General features: G+C 35.2%; 1 pseudogene; it reads left to right on the top strand.

The window, feature by feature from the left end:
• Positions 1-6,317: 6,317 nt before the first annotated feature.
• Positions 6,318-6,894, top strand: LOC107876284 (annotated as a pseudogene).
• The last annotated feature ends 378 nt before the right edge of the window (positions 6,895-7,272 follow it).

Below are 7,272 nucleotides of genomic sequence, written 5' to 3'. Positions count from 1 at the left end.
GCTCATATTCATTAAACCTCTTTTCCAAGTCTGGATACTCATGAAGATTAGATGTGACTATTAGATACTCTTTTACAATGGACCTTTAATGGGCCTATTTTGAGTAGGATGAAACCCACCGTAGAAGTTTTTATTTTCCATCTCAAACTTCCACCTAATTGATTCACACTTTTGGGTCTTTGCTTTGGATCACATATCCTTCCTCAGGTTCTGACACTCTAATTAGTCAGGGTTTGAGTCATTAACCCCTTTCTCTATAGGGCTTGAACTTATGCTACTTCTGCTTTCACTTTCACTCTCCTTATCAGACTGGAAGATAAGAAGTGTATTCTTTTTCTAACTGGATGGGTTTAACCTATGCTGATGTTCAATCGTAGGAGTGTATTCTTCTTTTAACTGGATCTTATGTGTGCAAATACCAAGTGGAATGGCGATGATGTCAGTAATAGTCCACCCAATAGCTCACTTATAGCACCTCAGTATAGAAATAAAAGCGTCAACCTGATGTTCCACCAAATCCACTACAATAATAATTGGTAAAGTTTTTCATCACCTAGAAACACATACCACAAATGGTCTAGCAGCTCCTTCAGTTCCAACGCTGGTAGTTCTTTAATAAAAGGCTTAGCAGGTGTTGTAGGATGATTATAAATTCATATCCAGCTTTTTTGGGGGCATATGAATACGACCCTATTTTGGTAAATGCACATATAGTCTCATCGTACTCATCAATTCCTTTATTGTCAAAGATCATCAACACTACAGCTAAAGTCTCCACTGTAAACTGTTTCTCAACTAATACTTCTTGATCATCTTCATAGAACACATCAATGACTGAAACAATACTCAGCTTCTTCTATTATTTCATAGATTGGCACACATTAAAGCCAACTTCCTCGTCATTGAGCCTAAATTTCAGCTCATTATACTCCAAGTTGATTAGTAACCTCCCAGTCCCTAAGAATGGTCTACCTAATATTTTGGGTACCTTGAAATCCACATCATAATCCAGAATCACAAAATTTATGGGAATATAAAACTAGCCACTTTAACTAGAATATCATAAAGTATTTCCACTGGTCTTTTCACCTACCTTTCAGCTATAAGAAGTTGTATATTAGTAGGCATAGGATCTCCCAAACCTAACTATTTAAAAACTACCAACTAAATGAGGTTAATGCTTGCTCCAAGATTGCAAAGGGCTTTCACAAAATTAAATAATTCAATAGTACATGGAATAGTAAATGCTCCTGGGTCAGCTTTTATTTGCACTCGTGATCTCGTAGGAATAGCACTACAATGATGAAGATTATCCACTGGTTATTACCTTACTATCTTTTTCATTGTCACAAGGTCTTTCATGAGCTTGACATATCTCAGCATCTACACTAGTGCCTCAACTAAGGGTATATTCACTGTCAACTACTTCAACATAGCCATGAATTTCCTGAACTTAGGCTCATCTGCCTTCTTCTGCAATCTATGTGGGAATGGAGGAGGTAACTTTAGTATTCTTTTCATAGTGGCCTCTATCACCTTTTCTTTGTCTTTCTCAACAACATCAGCTTGCTTCTGGTTAGATGGATCTTACACATTTTCCATCTTTTTAGACTCCACTGGATGTTCATCATTTACTTCCTCCTCTAACTTCACTATATCACCTGGAACAAATTTGCTCAAGAAAGGGCTAGGTTATATTTTACCATTTCTAGTAGTAATAGCCATACACAAACTATCATTCCTCGGGTTCTGCACTGTGTCTTTTAGAAATGTCTCACTCTTTTTTTATTGAATACTGTCGATAATTGATTTAGCTGCTGCTCTAATTTCTTAGTAGATGTAGAGTGTAAGTCAACTAGTTGACTCATGGATGATAAATCACTCTTCATCTCCCTTACACCAACATGAATTGACTCCATACCTTTTAATAATTTAGCCACCATATCCTCCATCGACATCTTCCTAGAATTGTTTGAGGCATGGTCAAGACTCCTAGATGGTATATATAATTAACTCTTGTTAGTCTTATTCTTCCAGCTTCCTTGGTCATGATCTCTATAACCAACTTTGTTGAAGTAATTTCGACCTTTATTTCCTTGGCCATTTCCTCAAAACCCCCCTGATTATTAAATTAGTTTGCCTCTTTCTCAGAATCTAATTCAGTTCCTTACTATGTGACCCTACTGCTTTTACCTTTTCTACCTTTCTTGATAGCAAATATTTTATGAGAAAATCCATCTGGGTCTTTATATGATCCATATCCTTATCACGCTCCTTTTCTCTCCTATGTTATTTTACTGACATCCCACTAGAATAATATTTTTTGCTTCCTCAGAATCCCTAGTATGCCAAGCTTTGCTTGTTTTAGTCATCTTCTCTAGCATCTCTGAAGCTTCAGCAAAATAAGATCCATAAAAGCTCTCCTCACCGCATTATGCACAGTTAGCTTTGTATTTGAACTGAAAGCTCTATAGAATGTTTCCATTATGCACTCTTAAGTTAGCTTATGATTAGGAAACTATTTTAACTTCTTTTTCAACCTTACCCATGTCTCATTAAGGGATTCATCGGTTTTTTCCTAAAGTTACTAATCTCATCCCTCAATTATAACATTTTGGAAAGTGGAAGAACTTTTCTAGGAAAGCTCCTTTTAGCTGCCTATAGCTTTTTATAAAATCGGGTACTAGCTTATTGAACCATAGGGTTGCCTCCCCAGACAGAGACAATGGGAATAACCTCAGATGGATTGCATTTTCCACTCTCTAGGATTATAAAAGGACTTGCAAATATTGATAAATTTAACCAAGTTCATGTTAGGATCATCCCCTGATAGTCCACAAATTACCCCTTAAGATTTATTAATTAGATCATTGTGCTTGTGATGTTAAACTTTAATCCCGGTGGTAATGGCGGTGGAATAATCGCTCATGTATTACCAGCTCTAACCAAATCATTATCATCCAAATCAAGTTGCACGTTAGGTTGACGGTTTTCTCTCCCTTTAACTGGCCGATTTTAATTTGTTGGTACAACTATATTTTCTTCATGTCTCTTGTTCACAAGATCAATTAAGTCATTATATCCCAGGTATTCATCCTCTGAATTAGCCACATGACTAGGGTTATCTGCATTTTGTCTATTTACTTATGAATTAGCCAAAGCGGCTAATCATTCAGCTTCTTATTATTCAGCCATGCTCCCAATTCGGTGAGATTCCAGGTTGAAAAGTAATAATGTCCTTCCCTTCCTGACCTTCTAGTTTATGGAATACACAACACAGATCCTATTGGTCAAACACAACAATTAAAAGTAAAATTAGAAATCTTGACCAAAAGTCAAATAACACTCATATAATTAATTGACAACCGTATTCCCTGGCAATGACGCCAAAATTTGATACGCCCAAATTATAAATCTCCTAAAAGAGTGTAACAAGTCATTGTGAAATATATAACCCACCTATGCTGGGGTCAAATCCCGCAAGAAATATGATCTTAACTAAGTAGTCAAATCCCGCAAGAAATATGATCTTAACTAAGTCTTATGATTATTAATTAACTGTTAATCAAAAGTTTCCAGAAATAAAGGGGGTTTATATTGTTAACAAAGATTGTTTAGAGTTTACTTAGTGTATGAGCTAGTGGTTTGTTTGAAAAATTAGAATCAATAAAAGACATTAAACCAGGATTATGGTCACTAAGGTGTTTCAACAATAAGGGTTGTGGGTTATCTCAAATCCCTGTTTAACTAATCCAATTGCAAGGCCAATTGTGCCATAAAATCCGTCTAATTGTTTCTCAACCCTAAAGATGGTTAAATTTTAATTCTTTCAAACTTAAAGAGAGAATATGATTAATCACTTAAATCTTTAAGGAGTTGATCCTGTTAAGGCATCAACCATAAAACCAAAGATTAATTAATCTTATTTTTTTGTAACTCTTCTCTTTTACTAACTCCAATGTTTCTACTCAAACTAGTGATGTCTATAGGTACATCCTTCGAGTTTCCAGCTAAGAAGAATCATTAAATTGAAGAGAAGGTTATGCAATTGGATTAATCTACAGGATTTGATCATTCCCACAACCCTAACAATGAATCACACCAAGGCTCCCATAAACTTAGTTATGGGAGTTTTCACCGCACATAATAAAAGAAAATAATTCCATTGTATATTTCATAAACAATTTAGAATTACTTATAAAGATACAAGAGATTGTTCCAAATCTTAGATTGATGGTAATAAAATGAAATCCCAAAGTATGAACTTGTTTCTCAATGAACTCTATGTTACAATTATTTTTAAAAGCCAAAAAAATCCTAATCTAACCCTAAGCTAGGTATTTATAGGCTTCTAGAAAGTGGGAATTTAAAATTCAAGCACAGACTGTTGTATCATCGGTTGCCGGACAAAGTGATGGTCCATCACAATCCTGATGTACCACCACCAAGTCCGTCAATGTGATCATGATTTCCATATTTTCTATTTAAAGCTGACAAACACAACGATGGTCTATCACAATCCTGACGGCCCATCACTAAGTCTGTCACTGGGACCCTAGATTCCATGGTTTTTATTTAAGGTTGACGATCATAGTGACGGTCCGTCGCAAGATTGATGATCCATTACTGGGTCCATCACTAGGATCCTTGATGAACTCCATTTTTCTTTAGCCTTATAGATATAGTAACGGTCCATCGCAAGCTTAATGGCCCATCAATTGGTTTGGCACATGCAATCAGTTCCTACTTTTCCAAGTTATTCCTTCTTCCGAGTTATTTTCCTGAGAATAAGTAAAACCTAGCGTCAAATACTTCAATATTTGCTTTAAAACATACAATTATCCCTTGTAAAAGGTGCAAAATATTATGCCAAATGTCAGAACATCAGTAGAGTTGTTAAAATTGAAGTTTTACATATAGTTTTGTTGTAACAAATAAAGGTTTTGTTTTTATTTGTGGTTTTCTTTCTCTTCTTTGTAATTTGGGTATTTATTGCTTCAACAATATTTATCATTACAATTTGGTCTCACATTTATCATTTAAAGGAGTTTTTTTAATGTTTTTATTGGATAGTTTTTTTCTAGCTTTTGACATTAAGGGTTTATTTTGTTTTATGATTCTTGTTACATGGTTATGATTCTGTCACCTTATATTTAAGGAGAATGTTTTCTTCTCTTTCCACTTTTTCTTGCTTCCTTTTTATTGCTTTCCTCTTCTTCTTGCTCATTGTTCTATGGATTTTTAGGAGTATCCATAATGTCATTTTCTATTCTTACATATATGATTCAGGCAGCCAACTAAAGCTTCAGCAAAAGCTGGTGCATCACTAGTACCAAGGGCAGGGGTACTGATCACCTCTTTACTCTGCATAACCTTCTAGATTTCCACATAACTAGTAACTTCATCATTGTCAAAAGTGTCAAGTGTAACAACTTTCTCTTGTACCTGATCAGTATTAATTTTACCCTTCTGAATAATAGGTGTAGTGACATTACAAGATTTAACCTCAATAGGGTTAACATGAGAGTTTAGCTCACTAGTGTGAGCATCATGAATGTACACTTCCTCCACACTGTCCACCCTCTCTAAGATCACATTACTTGCCTTTTTATCTCCCTTCACATGGTTATCTAAATACCTAAGGGGGGTTTTACGGATTTTGCAATATCTGAGGATCTTGTAGAAGAGACTAAGAAGTAGAATTTACCTGTAGTGACTTAGGTCTATATATACCTTTTGTTGTTCCTGATGATGGTCATTTTATTGATCATAGTTATTTGCTTCTTAAAATAGACCTTTTTTCACGTCTCTATTTATAGACAAAAAAGGGAAAAGCTCAAGTGTGCAGTGCATTACCACCAAACCTTCTTTATTGGAACTGATGTTAACTCTTAATTAGAATAATATTTCGAACAATCTAGTAGAGGATCTTATTCTGCTAGAAAAACACAATTTTAATTAGTCATAATGTATTGATCTAATTGCATATCGTACTAGTAATTAATATGTTAACGTAGATAAATGTGCTTATTAATATTATTTTAATTATTTAACTTAGGGTGGTGGTAGCCTTCAGAATACAGGTTCAACGAACATAGTAGCTTTGACCCAAATCACATATATGTGTGGTCATTAGTAAAAGATTATTAAATACTCCTTATGAACATAAATTAAATTAAAGAGGGTCAGGTCCCCAAGCATAAAGAGGGAGACTAGAACACCGATGAAACCCTAGCAATAGAGTCCCTCCCCAATAGGATAGCAAGTTATCTATCTATCTATTATCTTTCCATCGATCGCTGCTCCTTCCCAAATAGATGAACAATCTAGGAGTAGGGAGCCAGGACAAAGTTCAGCAGTTTATGACCATAATTGGGGTAAGTAAAAAAGTTGCTCTTCAGTCTTTGAGAGTTTGTGATTGGAGTCTTGAAGAAGCATTTGATTTTTTTTTTTATAGTCAAGTCATCTGCTGATGCGAGGAGATTTGCCTAGCATTAAAATAGATACAAAGACCTGTATTCTGACATGAGTTTAGCTAATGGGATTATTCTCCTTTGTAATGACATTCAGGTTGATCCTCAGGATATATTTATGTTGGTTCTTTCATGGCACATGAAAACTACAAATCATGTATAAATTCTAAAAACATGAGTTAATTATTGGATTACAATCTCTCAAAATAGATCTATTAGAAAAGCTCAGAGATAAAATGCGCTTTATGCGTTCAAAGATGAGAAATTAACATAGGTGTCAAGAGATTTATAACTTTGGGAAAAGGAGAAAGGTCAGAAATCTTTGGCCTTGAACACAGTTATTGGAATGTGGCAATCGTTGTTTGCTGGTAAACAATGGTCATTGGTTGATCATTGGTGTCCTCTTCAGATTCCTAAGTAGCTTTCTCAACCTTATGATTCCTCCATAGAACCTTCACCGAAGACACATCCTTAGTCCTTAAACGACGGACTTTCCTATCAAAAATCTCAATCGGGACTTCCTCATAAGACAAGGAATCTAAAACACCAATATTCTACTAGAGAAAAACCGAGGAAGGATCACCCACACATTTTTTCAATATTGAAACATAGAACACCGGATGGATAGAACCCAAATTTAGAGGCAACTCCAAATCATAAGCCACATTGCCCACTTTTCTAAGAATCAAATACGGGCCACAATATTATGGACTAATCTTCCCTTCTTTCCGAACCTCATCACCCCTTTCATGGGAGACATCTTGTTGAACATCCAATCACCAATACCAAACTCCAACTT

The sequence above is a fragment of the Capsicum annuum genome, chromosome 7 (genome assembly GCF_002878395.1).
Source record: "Capsicum annuum cultivar UCD-10X-F1 chromosome 7, UCD10Xv1.1, whole genome shotgun sequence".
Lineage (NCBI taxonomy): Eukaryota > Viridiplantae > Streptophyta > Magnoliopsida > Solanales > Solanaceae > Capsicum > Capsicum annuum.
The sequence above is the reverse complement of the archived record's forward strand: the minus strand, read 5'-3'. Positions and strand labels throughout refer to the sequence as shown.